This window comes from Myodes glareolus, chromosome 20, assembly GCF_982192425.1.
Source record: "Myodes glareolus chromosome 20, mMyoGla1.1, whole genome shotgun sequence".
Taxonomy (NCBI): Eukaryota; Metazoa; Chordata; class Mammalia; order Rodentia; family Cricetidae; genus Myodes; species Myodes glareolus.
The window spans coordinates 47,898,433-47,922,278 of NC_142045.1; positions in this window are offsets into that span (position 1 = coordinate 47,898,433).

The following is a 23,846-nucleotide window of genomic DNA, read 5'->3' on the forward strand; positions in this document are numbered from 1 at the left end:
AACTCCCTCTTTATCTGATCCTGAGAGCCCTGAGTCTATTTGGAAAATTTTTTTCTATTTCCCATTACCCTAAAGATTCATATACCTCCTCTAGAGCACCGCTCTTTACCTCACCTATGTGGGTCTATGGATTGTAGCTTGGTTATCATTTACTTAACAGCTAATATCCACTTATAAATGAATACATATCAAACTTGTCTTTGTGGGTCTGGATAATCTCACTCTCAGAATAATTTTTTTTTTCTAGTTGCATCCAGTTGCCTTCAAATTTCCTGATGCTATTGTTTTTAAGGTCTGAGTAATACTCTTTTGTGTAAATGCACCACATTTTCTTTACCCACTCGTTTTTCAGTTGAGGTTCATCTATAGTGTTTTCAAATTCTGGCTATTACAAATAAAGTGGTTTTGAACATAGTTGAGTAAGTGTCCTTGTGTTAGGATGGAGCATTCTTTGAGTATATGTCCAAAGTGGTATAGCTGGGTCTTGAGGTAGATCAGTTCCCAATTTTCTGAACCACTATATTGATTTTCAAAGTGGCTGCATAAATGTGTCCTTCCACCAGCAATGTAGGAGTGTTCCCTTTGCTCCACACCCCCTCCAACATGAGCTGTCACCTGTGTTGTTGATTTTAGTAATTCTGAAAGATGGAATCTCAAAGTAGTTTTGATTTGCATTTCCTGATGGCTAAGGATGTCTAATTGTAGTTGTATGTTTTCATGCCTACTCCTTACTCTTCACTGTTTTACTCTTTGGAGGGCCTGTCACCCAGCTCCCGAATAAATCACTCACCGGAAGGCTTATTCTTACCTAAAAATGCTCAGCCTTAATTTGACCTGTTTCTAGTCAGCTTTTCTTAAATTATCTTATCTACCTTTTGTCTCTGGGATTTTTCCTTTTCTTACTTCTGTAATCTTACTTTCACTCCTACTCCATGGCTGGCTATGTGCTGGGTGGCTGGCCCCTAGCATCCTCTCTCCTCTTCTTGCTCCTTCCCCCTCTCAGATCTCTCCTTCTATGTCTACTCTACCTGCCAACCCCAACTATCCCTTGCTATTGACTGTTCAGCCCTTTATTAAACCATCAGATGTTTTAGACAGGCAAAGAATCACACTCTCACAGAGTTAAATAAATGCAGCATAAACAAAAGCAAGACATCTTTACGTAATTGAACAAACATTCTGAAGCATAAACAAAAGTAACTCACCTTAAGATAATAGTCTACAACATTAAATATTTCTTTTATTTGTTTTTCTTTTTGTGTTTCAAGACATGGCTTCTCTGTGAAACAGTCCTGGCAGTCCTGGGTCTCACTTTGTGTACCAGGGGCCTCACACTCACGGAGATCTGCCTGCCTCTGCCCACCACATCCCCATATTTGAATATTCCTTTAAGTGTTTATCAGATGTTTGAGATTCCTCTATTGAGAATTCTGTATTCTTTTAAAATTTTTATCATCATCACCATCATCATCATCATCATCTTGTTTTACATTCTTCTTGCAGTTTTCCCTCCTATCCTCTCAGCCACCCCCTCCACCTGTTGCATCCATTCCTTCTCTGTTTTTATTCAGAAAAGAGCAGGCCTCCCATGGATATCAAACAAATATGGCATATCAAGTTGCATAAGACTAGACACCTCCCCTAGTATTAAGGCTGAACAAGGCAACCCAGTATGAGGAATACGGTCCCAAAAACCTGTAAAAGAGCCAGAGACAGTCCCTGCTCCCACTGTTAGGAGACCCACAAGAGGATCAAGCTACACAACTGTAACATATATGTAGAGAACCTCGGTCAGTCCCATGCAGTGCAGACTTCCTGGTTGTTGGTTCAGACTCTGTGAATCCCTATGAGCTCAGGTTAGTTGATTCTATGAGTTTTCTTGTGATGTTCTTGACACCTCTGGCTCCTACAATCCTTCCTCCATCTCTTCCACAGGATTCCCTGAGGTCCTCCTAATGTTTGGCTGTGGATCTCTGTATCTGTTTCCATTGGTTTCTGAATGAAGCCTCTCTGATAACAAAAGGATTGTGTATTCTTAAGTTATGAGTTTCTTCTGGATAATGAGATTTGTTTGGAGATGGGAACCCTCCCCAGATCTAAGGCACATTTTCCCCTTTTTGTGAATTTCACCTCTAGTGCTGGTGTGGCTCATTAAACAGGAATATTCAAATCTACCATTAGAATTTTCCATAATGTGAGCGATGAGGAATGGGTCCAGTGCTATCCTTTCCACGTGACCACTTGCTGATCCCAAACCCACGAATAGGGTAGTGTCTGTCCCTGCAGGTCTGGTAAATGTTGTCTTCCCTGTTGTGTCGGAACAGTTGGCTTCTCTGCAATGTTTTGTGACTCACTGTTCTACCTGTCTGGTTGTGGCGAAATGATTTGTTCATTGTTTTCAAGTTCGTTTGCTTTCCATGTGGCCATCTAAGGAATCCTTTCCAGTCCACCCATTGTGTGTGTATCCATGGAGTTTGTTGATATCTGAATGATGATTTTATTATCTGATACTTCACTAAATTATGTTAATGTCCTAAAAAGCTTTTTCATCTGTTCCTTTGGATTTTTCCAAGGATATAATCATATAATTTCCATTTACTTATTTACTTAGAATCAAAATGCTTTAAATTTTTGCTTTCTCTATTAGGGTAAGTTGTATTTTTCTAGAAAATATGTTTTATCTGGTGATATGTGATGTCCTTCAGTAAATGTGTTGCTCTTTTGATTGATGAATAAAGCTGTTTTGGCCTAGGACAGGGCAGAATAAATCCAAGTGGGAAATCCAAACAGAGATATAGAGAGAGAGTAGGCTGAGTCAGGGAGATGTCATGCAGCTGCTGAAGGAGACAGAGGCCCTGGAATCTTTACCGATAGGCCACTGCCTCATGGTGATACACAGATTAATAGAAATGGGTTAATTTAAGATGTAAGAGTTGGTTAATAAGAAGCGTGAGCTATTAGGCCAAGTAGTGTTGTAATTAATACAGTTTCTGTGTGATTATTGGTGTCTGAGTGGCTGAGAAACAAGTGAGCTTTTGTACTGAGTTATACAAAATACTCCCATTTTTAGAAAGTTTGTTTAAATTTGATGACTATTTCCCACCGACTAACTTTGTGTATTTGTATTTTCTCAATAGTCTACTTAATAAATCATTTCTCATTATGCTTATGCACATTATGCAGAAAGAACATGTGTTGTACATGTGCATTGCAATAAGTTCTCACTATGAGCACTTCTGTGTAGTTGTATGGACATCAAGAAGCTGAGAACTCATAGAAATGCTGCATACAGAAACCAAAATGTGTCCCTTGCTGCTCAGCGTAGCCTTGTCCCTCTGGTTGACAGAACTGCCAAGGTTTTCACCTGTTGCTTAGTTTCATTCAGTTTCTTTCACTCCCTCTATTTCTGAGGTTCTTTCATGTTCCTATACATAACAAATTCACCCATTTTTACTGATGACTAAAACTCCCTTATTAACATCCCCCAATAGAGTAACTCTGCTGCTGTCAGTATGGTTTCCCAGCAGCTGCTCTTGATGACAGTACCACCCTGAGCGTTCTTATTAACAATCGAAGCCATGTATGAGTGTTTCAGTGTGGTTCCGCCTGTGAGGCTGTGTGCGACAATGTGCTGATGCTTTCAAGCTTTCAGAATGGTTGTTCCAACTTACACCCCACCCCAAACAGTGAGCTAATTGCTTTGGACGCGAAATCGTATCCTTTATATTAGCTCTGACTACAGTTGTTTAAAGACCTTTGTTTTGTTGATGATTGGAGGCCATTTTTTCATGTTTTACTATCTATTTGAATAAATTATGGCTGTAACAATTCTGTTTGAGATTTTTGTCCAGATTTTTATTAGATTTTCTTTTATTCTTATTAGCTTAAATAAGCTCTCTGTGTATTCTAGGGGATGTTTGATATTGTTTTCCATTAGAAGACAGTTCCTGCTAGGCCTCATCCAAATAAAGAAAATTCTAATTCTGAAACTTTTTTCATAGTTAATTTTTAAATTCATGACAAGTCCCTCATACACTTACTTTTAAATAAAGGAAGGAGAAGGCTGGAGAGAGGGAAGGAGGGATAGAGGGGGAGAATGAATGGAAAAGAGACAGAGGGACATATCCAAGTTCTATAGATATGGACTACTGTCTCACATTTTGCCTTTTAGCTCTCTGAGCTTTTTGAGGAGAGGGTATTAATTTTCCTACAGTGTCATTTTCCAATTTCTTTTCTCAACCAAATAAAAATTATTGTTATATAAATGTATATTATCTATACATGTATATGTGTATATATGTGTGTGTACTCAAAACAATAAATGTGAGGAAAAAAGAAAATATTAAAAACTACAAGGGCGAAACGCCAAGTAACATATAAAGGCAGATCTATTAGAATAACACCTTACTTCTCAATGGAGACTGAAAGTCAAAAGAGCCTGGATAAATATTCTACAAACTCTAAGAGACCACAAGTACCAGATCAGATCACTATACCCAGAAAAACTATCAATTACAATTGGCAGAGAAAGAAAAACATTCCACAATAAAAACAGATTAAAGCAATTTCTGTAACTCAATAGAAGTCTAACCTCAATTTGAAGAGGTTACCAATACCCAAGAAGACACAGGAAATAAGAAATCAAAAGGGGAGACCCACACAGTAACAATAAAATAACTTAAGTCCTGGTCATTGATAACTCTCAATTTTAATGATCACTATTCCCCAGTAAAAAGACACAGACTAAAAAGAGTGAATTAGAAGGAGATTCATCTTTCCGCTGCATCCAAGAAACACACTTTACCATCAAGGATATTAACTTCAGGATGAAAGGTATTCCAAATAGATAGACCCAAGAAGCAAGCAGGTATAGTCATTTTAATCTCTGGGGAAAAAAACACAGAAGTCAAACCAAAACAAAGCAGAAGACATTGGGAAGGATACTACATGGTCATTCAAGTAAAATCCCACAAAGGGCATATTGTAGTTCTAGAAGTTTATGCACCAAACACAAGGCACTGAAGTTCATAAAAAAAACACTACTAGAGCTAAAAATAATCATATATTAAATAATATAGCATACACACATAAAATAACACCATAAGTCAAATAGATATAGCAAATATCAACAGAAACTTTCTCCCAAATATAACAAATATCCTTTCTTCTCAGCACTTTATGAAACTTTCTCCAAATTTATCACATACTTGGACACAAAGTAAGTCTCAACAGATACAGAAAAATTTGAAATATCTCCCTGTATCTTATCTGACCACTGTGGATTAAAGTTGGCTATGGATGGCTGAGCAGTTAAGAGCACTGACTGCTCTTCCAGAGGTCCTGGGTTCAATTTCCAGCACTTATATGACATCTCACCACTGTCTACAACTCCAAGATCTGATATCCCCAAACAAACAAACAGGAAGGTAAAACACCAATGCACATAAAAAGTTGAATATCAATAATAACAAAAAAGTATAAAAATACATAAAAACTGGATAGCTCACTACTGAACAAAAGTTGCTTCAAGACAGAAATTAAGAAGTAAATTAAAACTTTTAGAATTGAATGAAACTGAAAACACAATATACCCAAACCTATGGGGTACTATGAATGCAACTCTAAGAGGCAAGCACTAAGCATCTACATTAAAAATATATTGGAGAGACCTCATATTAACAGGTTAGGTAAAGCTGAAACCTCTAGTGCAACAAGAAGAAATAATACCAAAAAAGAACAGTTGGTAAGAAATAATCAAACTTGGGACTGAAGTCAATGAAATAGAAAAATACCTAAACAACAATAAAAGAAATGAAGAGCTGTTTCTTTTAGGAAATCATAAAGATTGACAAATAAGTATCCAAACTAACTAAAGATGGAGAAAGAAAAACAAAATTAATAAAATTATAAGTGAAAAGGGGGGAACTTTACAAGATACATGAAAGAAATTCAGAGATTCATGAAGACATACTTTAGAAACATACTCCGCTAAACAGGGAAAAAAATTGAAAAGTAATATAAGAATTTCTTGATAAATGCAATCTTTCAAACTTAAATGAATATCAAATAATCAATTTAAACAGATTATAATTCCTCGTGAAATGGAAGCAATAAATAAATAAATGTAAAAATAAGGAAAACAAGGGCAAACACATTTACCAGACTTTGAGATGGTGAACATCAATATCTATTAAATTATTCTACAAAATAGAAACTGAAGGAACATTTTCTAATTTTTTTTATAAGGACACAATTACCCTAATACTGAAACCCAACACAGAAAGAAAATTATAGACCAATATACCTTATAAAAACATGCATAAATTCTCAATGAAATATTTGCAAACTGCATTCAAGAACACATCAAAGGACTGTCCACCATGATCAAGTTGGCTCCATACCAGAGATGCAGGAATGGTTCAACACACGAAATAGATAAACATAATCCACCACACAGATTGGAAAATAAAAACCAGGTAATAATCTCATTAGATGCAGGAAAAGCCTTTAACAAAATTACCTCATCTCCACATGTTGTTTTAGCTTTATATGGAAATATGAAATCTCAGGATAGTTAAAGCAATCCTGAGTAATAAAAGAACTGCTGGAGATACCACCATCTCTGATTTTAAGTTGTACTCCAGTCCATACAAAGTACTGAAAATTGGCATGGTATTGATATAACCAATATGTTGACCAAATGAATTGAATTGAACATCCAGACATAAGTCTACACATCATTGGACACCTGAACTTTGACAAGTAAGCCAAACTATACACTGGAAAAAAGACAGCATCTTCCAACAAATGATGCTGATCAAATGGTATGGATGCATGTAAAGAACACAAATAGATCTAAGTTCATCACTCTGCAGGAACTCAATCTCAAATGGATCAAGAACCTAAGGCCAGATATTCTGAATCTAATAGAAATGAAAGAGGGGAATGGCCTTAAACTCATTGGCACAGAAGACAACTTTCTGAACAGAACACTGGGCGTACAGACAGGAGAAACAGCAATAAATGGGATCTCATAAAACTGTAAAGCTTCTGTAAGGCAATGGACACCATCACTCAGGCAACATGGCAGCCTACGAGTAGGAAATGATACTTACAAATAACACATTCAATAGAGAGTTAATATCTGAAACATACAGAACTGAAAATACTAGAATCAATAAAACAAATAACTCACCCACTTGAAAAGTGGAGTACAGAGCTAGATAGAGAGTTCTCGATAGATAGATGATAGATAGATAGATAGATAGATAGATAGATAGATAGATAGATAGATAGATGAATAGCTGGGGAAAACTGAAAATTATATTCAATGTCTTTAGTCATCAAGGAAATGTAAATCACAGCTACTTTGAAATTTCAACTTTTACCAGTCATAAACAAATGACAGCTATAGCTGAAGCAAGAGGAACACTTATCCATTGCTGGTGGGAGTTAAAACTTGTATAGCAACTATGGAAATCAATGTGGCAATACCTCAGAAGGCTGCCTTAAGTGGTATCTCTTAGACATATACCCAAAGTGTTCCACATCCTACTACATAGATACTTGTTCTGTTCAAAGTGGTCAGAAACTGCTAACAGCTTAGATGTCCATCAATGGATTAAGAATAAATAATAAAAATGTGATTCATTTGCACCCTGGAACATTATTTAGCTATTAAAAAGATGAAATTTGCAGGTAAATGAATGGAAATAGAATTTTAAAAAACATCTTTAGTGAGTAACTCAGACTTAAAATGACAAATACTGTATGTATCTTTTACATGTGGATGTTAGCTTTTAAGCATTAACTAGTGTGCTATAATCCGTATAAGCACAGAGGTTAGGTATAGAGTAAGAGACTAGGGGAGAGAGGAGAATCTCATAAGGAAGGGGAAATAAAATATAAAACTATGGCAAGAGAGGGGGCAATTAGAGCTGGAAGATTTAGTGGGCAGGAAAAAGAAAGAGATGGAAAAGGGCAGGAATACAGGGAAGAACAACAATTTTCAAAATATAAAAAGAACTCAAGAAATGGGTCATCTAAAGAACAAATAATCCAATAAAAAAATGCGGTACAGACCTAAACATAGAACTCTCAACAGAGGAATCTAAAATGGCTGAAAGACATTTAAGGAAATGCTCAACATTCTTAGCCATAAGAGAAATGCAGATCAAAACAATTCTGAGATTCCATCTTACACCTGTAAGAATGGCCAAGATCAAAAATACTGATGACAACTTATGCTGGAAAGGATGTGGGGGTAAAGGGAACTCTCCTCCATTGCTGGGGGCAGTACAAACTGGTACAACTGCTTTGGATTTCAGAATGGTGATTTCTCAGAAAGTGAAAAAACAACCTACCTCAAGACCCAGCAATATCACTTTTGCTATATACCCAAGGAATGCTCAATTGTACCACAAGGACATGTGCTCAACTATGTTCATAGCAGCATTGTTTGTCATACCCAGAACCTGGAAACAACCTAAATGCCCCTCGATCAAAGAATGGATAAGGAAAATGTGGTACATTTACACAATTGAGTACTACACAGCAAAACAATAATAATAATAATGATAATGTTGTTGTTGTTGTTGATGATGATGATGATGATGATGATGATGATGATGATGATGATGACATCTTGAAATTTTCAGGCATATGGATGGATCTAGAAAACATCATATCGAGTGAGGTAACTCAGACCCAGACTCATCAGTGACTTTTAGACATAAAGCAAAGAAAAGCCAGCCTACAATTTACAATCCCAGAGAACCTAGACAACAAAGAGGACCCTAAGAGAGATATACATGGATCTAATCTACATGGGAAGTAGAAAAAGACAAGATATCCTGAGTAAATTGGGAGCATGGGGACCATGGAAGAAGGTAGAAGGTGAGGGAAGAGAAAGGGAGGGGAGCAGAGAAAAATATATAGCTCAATAAAAACAATCTAAAAAAATGACAACTACCATGGCAGAGCAATTCTTAGTTACCAATCCAGTGGTTCTCAATCTTGACCTGCCTGCATGATATGCTGGTACAATAGTGGCAGATGAGTTATAGAGACAACCAACCACTCTCCGATATGATTTAAGGCCCATGTTATGAGATGGAACCCATGCCCGACACTGCTTTGGTGGCCATATGCCATGGGTCCAGAAGAAAATCAAATATTATTGTTCTGCAAAAGGAATTCAGTAATAAAATGACTCCTAATGACATTCTACAATTTCCATGGATAAGTGACAGCAGATCAGCCATCACCAGTGAAACTTTCTCTTATAATATTTGGGACCTAAAACAGAAACCCACAGCTGAAAAATATGCAGAAACTGAGAGCCTTTGGAATACTCCATCCTAAATAGGATATCAAACCCTATATCAAATCCCTACCAGGAATCAACAAAGTATGCAGAAGAGGAGGAAGAAAGATTTTAAGGGTTATAAGTGATAACCCTTCAAGGAATCAGTGTCTTTCAGATACAACAGGACTTACCAATATAAACTCACAGAGACTGTGACAGCATGCACAGGTCATACACATGTTCAAGCCACACTGGGTCCCATTGGTGAGAACAGAAGGGGACCATGAGTTACCATCCCCAATCAAGAAGCTGTTTCCAAATGACATTCCCCTTGCAAAGGAAAAATTAGTACTCTCCAATGACCACTTTGTCAATGAGCCCACTGGGCAATGACAATGGCTGGAGACAGAGGCTAGCTATCCACAGAATGAGTGATACTATCTACTTGATTATTGAAATCCTCTTCTCATAAAGTCACATTTAATGAGCATTTACATGGGACACAAGCATCTTTATATATTTTGTCCATTTAAAGAGGTACATCAGCACACTTCTTCCTCAGACAGCTTTTTCCTCAACTTCCTAGTCATGTTCTTTCTAACTCCCTGGTCATCCAGAGAGTATATTTGCTACAGCCCATTAACTGGTAACAATCACACATCTGGTCACTTCTCCTTTGAAGCAAAATGTATTGCTGTGGATACTACACTAAAATCTGCCCATCTGAAGAGTTCCCTTTTACCGTTGTCTTTCAGGGTTGACAAGAAAAAAATATTGCAATCCTGCATCTGTCCATTTATTTACAGCATGCAGAACCATCAGTAAACCAAGCCCTGCCTTTCTCTCCCTCAGTCAACTGAACATGGAGCATATCCCATGATGCTGCAGGTACATGCTTGGGAAGAAAAAACATTGTGATGGGAGTATAAATCATACGCATCTGAGAAACCTCTTCATGTAACTCGCTTAGACCTCGGGACCTGCTCAGGCCAATCACATATACACTACTTCCATTGGATAAGGGATGACTGCTGTGTATGTTCTACTTTATGATTGGTGGTACAGATAAAACCCACCTCATTATTAGCATTTCATTGCATGGTAACTTGGTGGTTCATTGTCTAACGTTCAGTTTCCACTAAGTCCCAATTGCTGTCTGTCCAAGTGAGAATAATTGTCTCCAGGTGATGGTAAGACCCTTCTCAAAATTCCAAGGGTATTCTCTGTGATTCATCTACTGGGGATTGCTGAAGGATCCAGATAACATCCCTGTCTGTCACGGACACCTCAAGCACCATCAGGTCTGCTGGATCATATGGTCCAAGTGACAGAGCAGCTTACACAGCAGCCTTGACCCTGTTGCAAGAGCTTCTCCTGTTCCAGGCCCCACACAAAACTAGCAGCTTTCCAAGTCGCTCGGTTTATGGGCCTGATACCACACCCAAGTATGGAATGTGCTGTCTACAGAATTCAAACATTCCTGCTAAGTATTGTCTTTTTTTCTTAGTGGTAGAGGAGCCAAGTATAATAATGCAGCCTTTAACTTTGAAAGAATATCTCTGCAAGCCTCACACCACCAGACTTCTAGAAATTGCACTGAGGTAGAAGGCCTGTGTATTTTGGTTGGATTTGTTCGCCATCCTCTGAGGGCCGTGTGTGTTACCAACAAGTCTAAATTGGTTGCTACCTCCAGCTTCTTTAGTCTAGTCATCATGGTGTCACGAGTACAGTGGATTAATGTAATATTTTGTGGAAGATTTATATGCCTAAGATCCCTTTGAACTAAGTTATGACACAGGGCTGGAGATTTAATATATCCTCGAGGTAACGCTGTAAAGGTATCCTGCTGACCTTGGTGACTGAAAGCAAATTGATTCTGGAGGTCCTTATAGAGAGATATCAACAAAAAGGTGTTTTCTAGCCCAATAGCTGCATATCATGTACCAGGTCATGTGTTAATCTGCCTCGAGTGAGGACACCACGTCTAGCGTGGCAGCTGCAATCAACACCAGTATCGGTTTAATTATCTGATAATTAACTGCTGTTCTCCACCATTCGCCTGTCTCTTGTACAGACCAAACAGGAGAGTTTAAAGAAAACGTGGGGGCTACCACCCCTGCTTCTTTCAAGTTCTGGCACTAATCTCTGCAATTCTTCCCGGATGTGATACTGTTTTGTGTTCACATTTTCCCTGATAAAAGCAACTCCAATGACTTCCATTTAGCTTTTCCAACCATAAGACCCCTCAATCCACAGGCCATGGAATCAATGTACAAATCTGTCAACTTCTAAGTCTTTCTATCTCAATTATGCATTCAGAATTGTACAAATAACGAAGGGGTGAATGGACCACTGAATCCACAATGAGTCAGATTTAACTCCAGGAATCACCTGACCTCCACAGACCCCTGCTTTAACTGGGGGCCACAGTGATTTCGGAAGTCTTTTGGAATCAGTGTAAATTCAGAACTAGTATCCACTAGGTCTCAGAAAATCTGTTTCCTTTATCTGGTATACATTTAAAAACTTAGGTATTGTAGGAAGGTCCTTCCTCGGGGGAACCTGGCCTTTTTTCCATTCAAGGGGTTCTGCACCTGCAAACTTGCTCAAGTCAGGAAATTGGTTCATGAGCCAAAATTTCCTATTGCTACAATCCAACATGGCCTTTCTTTCACCTGTGTGAGAATTTTTCTGATTTTCAAATCAAGAAAAAAACATAATAAGTTTCTTGTCTATTTAATTGTTAGAAACACCATGACTGGTTAATCAATACCAGAGGTTCATCTTTGTCATGCCATCATAAAAATTACTTTGTATGTGATGGTTATTATAAATTAGCCCATTATAGACACGACTTTGCCTGTGCTACCTATAAAAGCCACACTCACCTTGTCTTTAGTAATTCAATATTGGCCCTTGGTCCCTGCTACTTTGGGACCCAATTAAGCTCATATTTAATTCATCTGATGGAGCGGCAGTGTTGTCGACCCTGCTGGTGCAATACAAAAAGCAATAACAAGGCTCTTCAGATGTGCTGGCTCCACTCTTGCCATTTTTGTCGTATAGCATTTGTGATTTGGCGTGTCTTCTGGGCCTTCCCACTGTGGAGGATTAGGTTTTACACAAGTGTTCCCAGTCTTGCATTACATTTTCCCTGAGCCTTAAAATCCCTTCATCAGCACTAAGCCAAGGGATATCAGGCATCCCCAGCTCCTTTTCATTAGGACTTATAACAAACACTTCAGCCAGCCATTCAAACAAACCTGACACCTTAAGGAGCGGGCTTTCATATTCCGCCTAGCGTCTCCATTCCATGGGCCCATATTGATAAGCTCAGCATATTGATAAGACCACAATTAAGTAATAGTACACGGGTAGACAAGACCAACATTAACGTGTTTTAGTTGTGATAGCATGGTTGAAGCAAGTCCCTCGGACACTTGCCTCTAACGGTCAGTGTGTCCTTGGCTTCACCATCAGGGGCGGGCTTGCCTATCAGAGTGAGCCTGCTCCGGCAATATCAAATGAACAGACTCATACTCTCTCCACACTAGAGAAGCCACTTCCACTTCACATTTAGACATTTTCAGCTTTGAAGCTTTTGATTTCTTAAGGTTTACAAGCTGATATTGCATGATATTAACTTTATTTCCCCAATTTTCACCAAAACCATCTTTTCTTTTGTTTCAAGGAAAAGATGATTTTATTTGAGTCTGTGAAACGGATCCCAAGTACCTCCCTTTGGACAGTCTCCCGCTTAACTCACGTTGCAGCTGACTTTTTGGAAGTGGTATCTTTTCAAAAGAGAACTCCATCTAGACTAGTTCACAACGCTGCGTCTGGGCTTTTTTACATTGAAGTCTGAAGATGGAATTTAGCTTGTTTTGTTTTATTTTCCAAGACAGGGTTTCTCTGTGCAGCTTTGGAGCCCGACCTCTACCTCCTGAGTAACGGTGTGCACCACCACGGCCCGGTGGCTTTGCTTTCTTGGTTTTTTTTTTTTTCTGTCCTCGTCAGTTATCTTTGTGTCAAGATCTTTGTGCTAGCAGAGGCCTGTCTCCCTTTCCAAAAGGACCTGGTAATTGGTTTTTGAGATTATTAACAATTGATTCATTTCTCGAAATTGTTGTTAAGATCCATTTAAAAGGTCAATAATCACTGCATTCGTTGTTTTTCTTTGTTGTTGTTGTTGGGCCGCATATTTCTTGATAGTGAATGTAAATGTAACCTGAAGAAATTCAACACATACATGACTTGTGTGACAAACATTCCGAAAGAAAGAACATTTCATGACTCCAGAAAGTTCTCCTGCACAGGTCCTGCCCTTGACCTCTGAGAACCTTTGTTCTGTAGTTATTACTGTACATAGTCTTGCTAAGCTTGGATTTAATATAAACAATTTATGCAGTATGTACTCCTTCAATTGTGGATTCCTTTTTTTCTCTTTTTTTTCTTTTCTTTTTTTATTGATTTTCATTGAGCTCTACATTTTTTCTCTGCTCCCCTTGCTTCCTCTCCCCTCCCCCTTCAACCCTCCCCTAAGGTCCCCATGCTTCCAATTTACTCAGGAAATCTTGTCTTTTTCTACTTCCCATGTAGATTAGATTTATGTAAGTCTCTCTTAGTGTCCTCATTGTTGTCTAAGTTCTCTGGGATTGTGGTTTGTAGGCTGGCTTCTTTGCTTTATGTTTAAAAACCACCTATGAGTGAGTACATGTGATAATTGTCTTTCTGTGTCTGGGTTACCTCACCCAATATAATTTTTTCTAGCTCCACCCATTTTCCTGCAAAATTCAAGATGTCGTTATGTTTTTCTGCTGTGTAGTACTCCATTGTGTAAATGTACCACATTCTCCTTATCCATTCTTTGGTTGAGTGGCATTTAGGTTGTTTCCAGGTACTGGCTATGACAAACAAAGGTGCTATGAACATAGTTGAGCACATGTCCTTTGGCACAATTGAGCATCCATTGGACATATACCCAAAAGTGACATTTTGGGGTCTTGAAAAAGGTTGTTTCCTAATTTTCTGAGAAATCGTCACACTGACATCCAAAGGGACTGTACCAGCTTGCATTCCCACCAGCAATGCAGAAGTGTTCCCTTTTCCCCACAACCTCTCCAGCATAATTTGTTATCAGTGTTTTTGATCTCGGCCATTCTTATAGGTGTAAGATGAAATCTCAGAGTTGTTTTGATTTGCATTTCTCTGATGACTAAGGATGTTGAACATTTCCTTAAGTGTCTTCCAGCCATTTTAGATTCCTCTATTGAGAGTTCTCTGTTTAGGTCTGTACTAATTTTTTTTATTGGATTGTGTGTTCTTTTGATGACCAATTTCTTTCAGTAATGTAGCAGGATACAAGATTAACTCAAAAAAATCAGGAGCCCTCCTGTACACAGATGATAAAAGGGATGGGTAAGAAATCAGAGAGTCAGCACCCTTCACAATAGCCACAAATAGCTTAAAATATCTCGGAGTAACTCTAACCAAACAAGTGGAAGACTTGTATGACAAGAACTTTAAATGTTTGAAGAAAGAAATTGAAGAAGACACCAGAAACTGGAAAGATTTCCTATGCTCTTGGGTAGGCAGAATTAACATAGTAAAAATGGCAATCTTACCAAAAGCAATCTACAGATTCAATGCAATGACCATCAAAATCCCAGCAAAATTCTTCACAGACCTCAAAAGAACAATACTCAACTTCATATAGAAAAGCGAAAAACCCAGAATAGCCAAAAGAATTCTTTACAATAAAAGAACTTCTGGAGGCATCACAATCCCTGACTTCAAACTCTACTACAGAGCTACAGTACTGAAAACAGCCTGGTATTGGCATAAGAACAGACAGGAGGACCAATGGAACCAAATAGAAGACTCGGATATCAATCCACATATCTTCAAACACCTGATTTTTGACAAAGAAGCAAAAAAATATCAAATGGAAAAAAGAAAGCATATTTAACAAGTGGTGCAGGGATAACTGGATATCAACAAGTAGAAGAATGAAAAAAGACCCATATTTATCACCATGCACAAAACTCAAGTCCACATGGCAAAGACCTACACATAAAGCTAGCCACACTGAACCTTATAGAAGAGAAAGTGGGAAGTACACTTGAACGCATTGGCATAGGAGACCACTTTTTAAATATAACCCCAGCAGTACAGACACTGAGAGAAACAATTAATAAATGGGACCTCCTGAAAATGAAAAGCTTCTGTAAAGCAAAGGGCATGGTCAACAAGACAAAACGACAGCCTACAGAATGGGAAAAGATCTTCACTAACCTCACATCAGACAGAGGTCTAATCTACAAAATACACAAAGAACTTAAGTGTGAATTCTTTATCATTTTCTAATATATCTTCATAGGGCTACACTCATCAATAATTTTGTTGTAGAGTAGTAATCTACTGTATGCATGTTCTAGAATGTTCAACTTTGTCTACTGTCTCATGATTTTGTTTCTTATTGTTCCTTTTATGTTGGGGGATTATAGTATAATTACATGTTTCCCCATTCCCTTTCCCCTCACCAGACCCTCTTATATTTCCCTCCTTACTCTCTTTTGTATTCATTGCCTCTTTTTTCAATACTTGTTGATACATATCACATTATGTAACAATCACTATATGATTATATATATATATATATATATATATATATATATATATCCCATTGATGTGCTTATTCCCCTCATCAAAGAAACTTTTCTTTGAACAGAAACCATTTCTGAAAACCACCACCAATCAAACTCCAGCGTCATGGAGCCCAGTTGCAGCAGATACACCTACAACACAACTCCTGCCCCTGGGATTCCTGGATCACTGTAGAAGTTGGAGTGGAAAGATTGTAAGAGCCAGAGGGACAGACATTCTGCTGTGAGACTGTATCTCCTAGTAATGTCAGAAGCTACACCCGTAGTCTTGCCAACATGGCTGCCTAAACATGACCTGAATAAAGATGACAATAGGTGTAATAACCTATATGGGGGAAGCCCAAGAGGCCCCAACCCCACACAGTGTTTCCATTTTCTGACAATTACAAACTGGCCATGAAATTTTTTTTACAAGTCTCTGTGTGCTTATATCATTTTTAGTGGACAAGTAACTGAAAGCAGAACTGTTGGGTCATGGATTGGGTGAGTAATAAACTTGGAAAAAGATGTTAGTAAAATTCTCCAAACTGGTTTTTGTTATTTTATGTTTCACCAGAAATCTATGAGTTCTGCAAGCCATATCAAATGACATATCAGTCTATTCTCAGCTCTGGGTCTGTATGGAGTTATCAAGCGTTTCAGTTTTAGCTGAATATACAAATAACATGCCTCTCTGCGATACCAAATTGTGTTTCTGGGCTGGTTAGGTTTTGTCACTCTGTCACCAGCTAATCAGAGAGGATCTCAACTGAGGGATTACCTCCATCAGACTGGCCTGTCAGCCTGTGTGTGGAACATTTCTTAATTAGTAATTGATGTGGGAGAGTCCAGCCTGTGATGGACAGTACCATCAGTGGGTAAGTGGTTCCAGGCTATATAAGAATGCAGGCTGAACAAGCCATGGGGAGGCCAGTAAGCAGCATTGCAACGTGTCCAGTTCTTCAGTTCCTGCCTAGAGTTCCTGCCCTGGATTCCCTTAATGATAGAGTATAACTTATAACCCAAATAATCCTGTTCTCTCTCAAGTTGGTTTTGGTCAGGGCTTCTTACCACAGCAATGGGAAACCAACTAATAGATTGTCCCTGACAATTAGTTCTTTCATGGAGAACACTCTCAAGTGGCTGCTGATCATTTGTTTACCTATTACTGCATATCAGTCTTTCACCCATTTCAAATTTTGGTTGTCTTTTTTTTCTTGGCTATAGTTCTTTATATTTTATGTATATATCTCTATGGTTAGAAATATATATGGCAGGCATATTATTTGGCTTATGACTTGCTCTTTATTGACTTAACTATGCCTTTTGGTGTGTACAAGTTCTTAATTTTGCTGCTATTCAATTTATCAACTTTGTTATGTCAGTGCGTTTTGTGTCTTTAAGGAGCCTTTCTATCTGAAGAAATACCCTCCACCATGTTCTGTCGATCAATACATCTTCCACTGTATTCTGTTGGTGTGCATCCTCCACTATGTTCTGTTGGTCGGTACATGTTCCACTGTGTTCTGTTTGTTATGATTGTTCGTCACTTTAAGCGACAAGCCACGCTCACTCCCTGCAGCCCCTACCCTCCTCTCGCCATCTTGATTCAATCTCTATTCCCTTTGGCCCCTCGCTCCCCTTCTTCTATCTTCTCTCTCTGTCCTCTTCTCTTTCTCTCTCCCTCTCTCCCCCCCTCACCCCTTCTTCTCCCCTTTTGCCTTCTCCTCCATAACTCAACTAATAAATATTTAACCTCATTCTACATGTTGTATCTATCCGTGTTTCTGTCTCCTGCCCACCCGCCATGTGCCTCCCTGCCGTGGACCAGCCACCGATCGGAGACCTGCAGCCATCTCTGCCTGGGACTGGCTGCTCCCAGGGCCCGCTGCCTGCTGCCACATGGCCCGCTACCACCATTTGGGGACCTGTAGCATTTCTGCTGCCTACTGCAGCCAGGGATCTTGCAGCATTTTTAAAAAATCATAACACTGTCGGACGGTACATCCTCCACCATGTTCTGTTGGTTGGTGTATTCTCCACCGTGTTCTGTTGGTTGGTGTATTCTCCACTGTGTTCTGTTGGTTGGTGCATCCTCCACTGTATTCTGTGAATCTTTTGAATGTTGGCTTTTACGTTTAGGTGTATTCTCCATCTTGATGCAACTATTGTTGCTGTTTTCCACACTGTTGGAAGATCAGGGTTCATTTTTTATGGTACTTGCTTTATAGCTAGAGCTATCCTTATCTAATGAAAATCTGGTCTGTTCCCATAGTTATATCAAATCAGAATTAGACTCCAAATTCCCGCCTTTAAGACCCTCTATCACCTGACCTCTTATCGCTTCCTCCACTTATTTTTGCCCTCATTTCTCACTTGTCCCTTATGTGTGAGCAGTCCATCACATTGGCCTCATCTCTGTTTTCCAGGCCCTTTGCTGAGACTCCTTCCTGAATCTGAACACTGGTCTGATGCCCCATTAATTCAGTAGTTCTTAACCTTCTTAATGCTGTGACCTTTTAGTAAAACTCCTCATGTTATGATGACCCCAAAACATAAAATTATTTTATTACTACTTCATAGCTACAAGTTTGCTTGCAGCAGTATAAATATCTGATATGCGGCATAGCTGATATGAGACTTACGTGGGGGTTAAGACCCACAGGTTGAGAACAATGGCCGTAGCTTGTTGACTTCACTTAGACCTACATTTAGATGTTCCTCCCTCAGGAAAAACCTTCCACTCTCCATCTTTGAATAGCACCCTTCACCCTGTGTTTCCTTTCAGGATATCATAGTTAGCTTTGGCTGTCAATACAGCCAGAGTCACCTGAGAAGACGGAACCTCAAATGACGCATTGCCCAGATCCGATTAGTCTCAAGATACATCTGTGAGGTGGTTTCTTAATTCTAATTGACCTAGGATTTCCCAGACCACTGTGGCCAGTGCCATCCCTAGGCAGGTGAGCCTAGGGTGTATAAGAGAGATAACTGAGCAACCCAGAGGTAGCAAGTTCCTCAGTAGTTTGTGCTTCAAGCTCCTGCCAAACTGTAGCTGTCCTGACCTCCCTTGATAATGGACCATAACTGTAAGCTGAGGTAACCTCTCTCCTCCTTGCTTTTGGCTATGGTGTTTATCACAAGAGCAGAAATCAGACTGGGACAGAAACTGGTACTGAGGAGTTGGGTAAGGCTAGGAAGAACCTGACCATGTTGGTTTTTGGATGAATGCAGAAGACTTTGGACTAGAAGAGCTGTTGAATGTGGCAGCAGAGTTTACTGGGCTACTCCAGTAGGAGCCTGGAAGACAACAGGGCTGAGAATAGTGTGTATTGTAGAGGCCTGGCTGAGGAATTGTAGAGGGGAACACAGACTTTCTTAGTAACTGGACTGGAGGTCATTAATGTGCTGTTTCCCTAGGCTAAATTAAAAAGTAACAAACTAATTTCCGTAGTGGAGGCAATTTCAAGAGAACATAGCACTGAGTCTGAGGCATGACTGTTACTGACGACCATCATGCAGTGGAAAAGAGCAAGCAGGGCAGATAGAAATGCAAAATGCACAGTTTAGAGAGAGAGAATTACTAGCGATGTTCCAGTAAGACACATGCTGGGGCTGATTGTTAAAGAGAGATGTCTCAGTGGTTAAGGAGCTGACTGTTTTTGCAGAGGACCCAGGGTCAGTTTCCAGTACCCACAGTGTGGCTCACATCCACCTGTGGCTAAAACTCCAGGGGATCCAACACCTGCTTCCAATCTTCATAAACACCAGGCACACAAGTAGTGTATATACATACATACATACATACATACATACACTCAAAACACTCAAACTCATTTTAAAAACCTTCCAAAGGAAGAGGCCTCCCACTCTGCACTGGAACAATGTGAAGAAGCCCCGCCCAGCTAAGCTTCCAGCTGGTGAAAGAAGAAATCTAAAGGGGCCACTTGCTCCTAGAAAGCAGGTGTTTTAACGAAGGAAAGCTGCCGCTGCTGTGTAACAAAGAGGACAAAGGCCTCTTCCAAGCTGACAGCCAACGATGATGCTGGCTTCCGAAGCATCCGAGATGCAAGAGCGGGGGAGTTGTGGCTTCTTCCCCCATGGTTTAGAGAAGAGCCGAGTCACGATGAGAAAGCTTTTCAAGGGCGCTCTGGGGAACTGAAGACCGGGTTGGGGTAGAAACTCCAATGAGTTAGAGATGCCAGGGCTGTGAGACACGTGACCAAAAGAGCTGCATGGAGCAGCCAAGAGAGGTGATGTGCTGCAGGCATCAAAGCTGGAGGGCCAGCACTATCGAACGAAGCCCTTTAAGCTCAAGCCCCAGATATCACACATGCAGCTGTAGGATTTGCCCTGTGGGGTTTTTGGTCCAATCTATCATCACTGCATCCCCATTCCTCCCTTTTGGGATTGGAATGCTTATTCTGTATTGCTGTATATTTATATGTAACACTGATTCTGCGTATAGGGAGTCACATTGAAGAATTACCTTAAGTCTCAGAAGAGACTTTGGACCTTGGCCCCGAGAACAGTGTTGAAACTCTCAAAGACTATGAGGGCAATTGAAGATTGACGACTGCGTTTCTTATCATGGGATAGCCGTGAGCCTGGAAGAGGTGCAGGGAGTGGAATACAATGATTTGAATGAAAGATGTCATCCATAACTCTTGTGTTTGAACACTTGGTCCTCAGTTGGTGGTGCCATTTGGGGAGATTATGTAAGGAGCTTTTGGGACATAGAGGCTTGCTGGAGGAAGTATGCCCCTGGGCAGGTGTTGAGACGGTAGAGCCTCAATCCACTTTGAGCTCACTTTCTGTAAAGTAGATCGCTCCATGTTTGTAAAGTATGCTCATAAAACAACCAAATTACCTGACAATGCGTTCCTCAGAATGAAGCCCGTTGGGAAGTGGAATCACATGACTCCACTTTCAGTCATGTGACTTATCTTTATATTTGTCGAGTGGCTTCCATAACAGCCTCTGCCTGTGACAAGGGAGGCGTATGAACACAGCATTTACAAGATAGGGGTAAATGACAACTACAGGAACCACCAAAATTTTCCTTTTATTTGAACCCACATCACCCAAATGCTAACAGACTTCTTAAGAAGGAGTTCTTCCTGAGGTATGGAGAAAATCAATATCAACCTTTTAGAGACACCCACAAAGGTTCTCCAAAAGTAAAAAGATGTAGACTTCTCATCCCTCACCCCAGAGAGAATGTGTTTCTGTTCCATTTGTATCTTGCATGTCAGATATATTTTTTTCTTTTTTGAGACAGCATCTCTGTACAGCTCAGGATGGTCTTGAACTTGCTACGTGGCTGAGAATGACCTTCCTAGTTCTGGGAGGCACGTGCCTCCATGCCTGGTTTATAGTTGGTGTGGAACTCAAGGCTTCCCACACACTAGGCAAGCACTCGTCCAACCAAGCCACATCCTCAGCTCTAGCGAGATTTTCCCGGTGTTTTTGAAGTCCTTTGTGTTTTTGAGCTTGGGGACACCATCCTGTTAGCCAAAGTCCCTCCCAGCTAAAGTCTCACTTTGTTTACAATGGATGGCAGGATTCAGACCCTGGGTTTTTAGGAATTATGGATTCCCATTGCAAAGCTGCCGCCATAGAAACAAATCTTTTCCAGGTGGTAAGAAGGCTGTGCATCTCGAGAGTGGAGAATTCCTGTCCTCAGCAGGAGGCTCTGTTGAGAGCACAAGTAATTCACAAACCCAAGGAAAACAGGGCTCCGAAGATGCCTCTGGTTTGAAAACTAGGAAACCTGAAAAGCTAAAACCTAGGAAATCTAAAGCCAACGGTGGAGGCTCGCACCTGCAATTGCACTTCTTGGGAGACTGGGGTAGGAGGATTGTTAGGAGTTTAAGGACAGCCTGAGCTAGGAAGACTGATTTCAAAAACAAAAAGAAAAGAAACACAGTTACGTGGTCATTGCCAATGGTTCATTAATTTTCTTTTCAACATTTTCCTTTCCATCCAACTACTGGAGACCAGTGTTTGCTCCTTGGAGATCTTTCCCACATTGGGGGGCTGGAGTTGAGGTAGAGGAGTAGGGGATAATCCTGGTCTCAACTAGCAGCAGATGGGTCTACCGCACAGATGGTCAGGACGGCACCCGGGAGAACAAGCAGAAGGAAGGGACCAGGGAGCCCTCAAAGTGACATGTTCATCTCTGCTTCCTCAGTGCCTGACACAAGCACACAAGGGAACACTGAACTTAAACTTTCCTTGAGTTAGCTGAGACCGTCCTTGGTGTTCAACTCAATCTTGAGTAGGCATTTTCACATTAATTATCTCATTTACTTTTTAAAAAGAAGGCGCTGTGGCCCATGTCGAGAGCTGGAGGGATTCCTGGCCTGGAGTCTGGCACGAACAAGGATTTCCCAGAGGCCTGCATATCATTATCCCTTCTGTGGGCTCCAGCTGTGGAACCCCGGGGGAGCAGGCGCCCCTGGGCCCAGGACACTGTTTTCTCAAAGGCTAGAATGGACAGGTGTCTTAACTTCTCCCAGCCTCAGTTTCGCTCCTATGTAAAGGTGTTGCTGACTTAGTCAAGTTTAGCGACGATACAAATCCCATCCCTAGCACACGAGGAGGCCTTGTCCCTGGCAACCCCGCTGACTGCTGGAAAGTCAAAAGCTGTTGCTTGTTTGTTTTTTAATTCAGGTAGGTCTCTGCATCCCATTTTGGTTTAAAAACACCAGCTTGGGTTTTATAATTATCTCCTGAAAGTAAAATGCTTGATATCTCACCTTAATATGAATGTCTTAATTAACTAATTAATATATTAACACCTATTAATTAATATCATAATAGTAATATCTCAATGTCCCCCCTTCCCAGAGCTGTCCCCCAGATCCCACGCATTGCTCGACCAGGCCTGCTGGAGTCAGGGAAGCCAAGAACAGGGTCCTTACGCAGAGCGGAGAGACTCATGTGTTTGGCTTTCTGGTCTTTGTGGTTCAGGCCTCTCTGGCCAAGGTGGAGGTGCTCCCAGCATGGGGGTGCAGGAAGGGGTGCGTGCCACCCTGGGGAGGAAAAGAGCTCAGCACTGGGGCTGCTCAGCAAGGTATGGTGAGCAATTAGAGATTCATGACAGCCCCACAGTTTGTATCATGGCTCCCGGTCAGCACCGGGTCACTGCCCATGGCAAACTTAGGGAGCTGCGTCCACAGCACTGACGCCAGCCGGCGGTGCTAAGGGTCCCAGTAGTCAGGATGTGGAGCCAGCGTGGCGGGCAGGTGCACTGGGAGAGGGCGGGAGGAAGGGGGACTGGGAGGTGGGGGCATCTCCCCCAGAATGCTGCCTGACTGGCTGGGAACAGACAGAACACAGCCCCAGGGTAACACCAGCTCCCCACAGCCTCCTGGCCACCTCCCACCAGCCTTCCGGACCTGCAGGCCCCAGAGACTCCAGTCACCCACCAGTCAAATCTCAAAACATAATTGGGGTCTGACACAGAGGAGGACCATTGGAAGCAAACAAAACAGGCGTCATCCCCAATCACATCACGGCAGAAGAGGAAGGGATTTTAACACCAACTAACGCAAGAAGGACGAGATTGCAGGGTAAATGACAGTCACATAAATTTAATTAATTTAGCTCATCAACTTCTGCTTATTTTTCCTCATTACCACAAAGACTTAGGAAAACTCTCTCTGCCTGGCTTCAAGCTCATCCCTGACGACTTTTCTACAGTGGCAAGATGGAAAGGGCAGTTTTGTGGAGAATATTTTAAAAATGTTTGCTTCATTATTTAAAATGACTGGAAATTAAAAAAAAAAAACACTTCACACACCAAAACTAACCAAACCCAAAGACTAGAGAATTTAATGAACTTGCATGCAAGTTAGGTTTACACCTTCAGTCCGGTATATTGTACACAT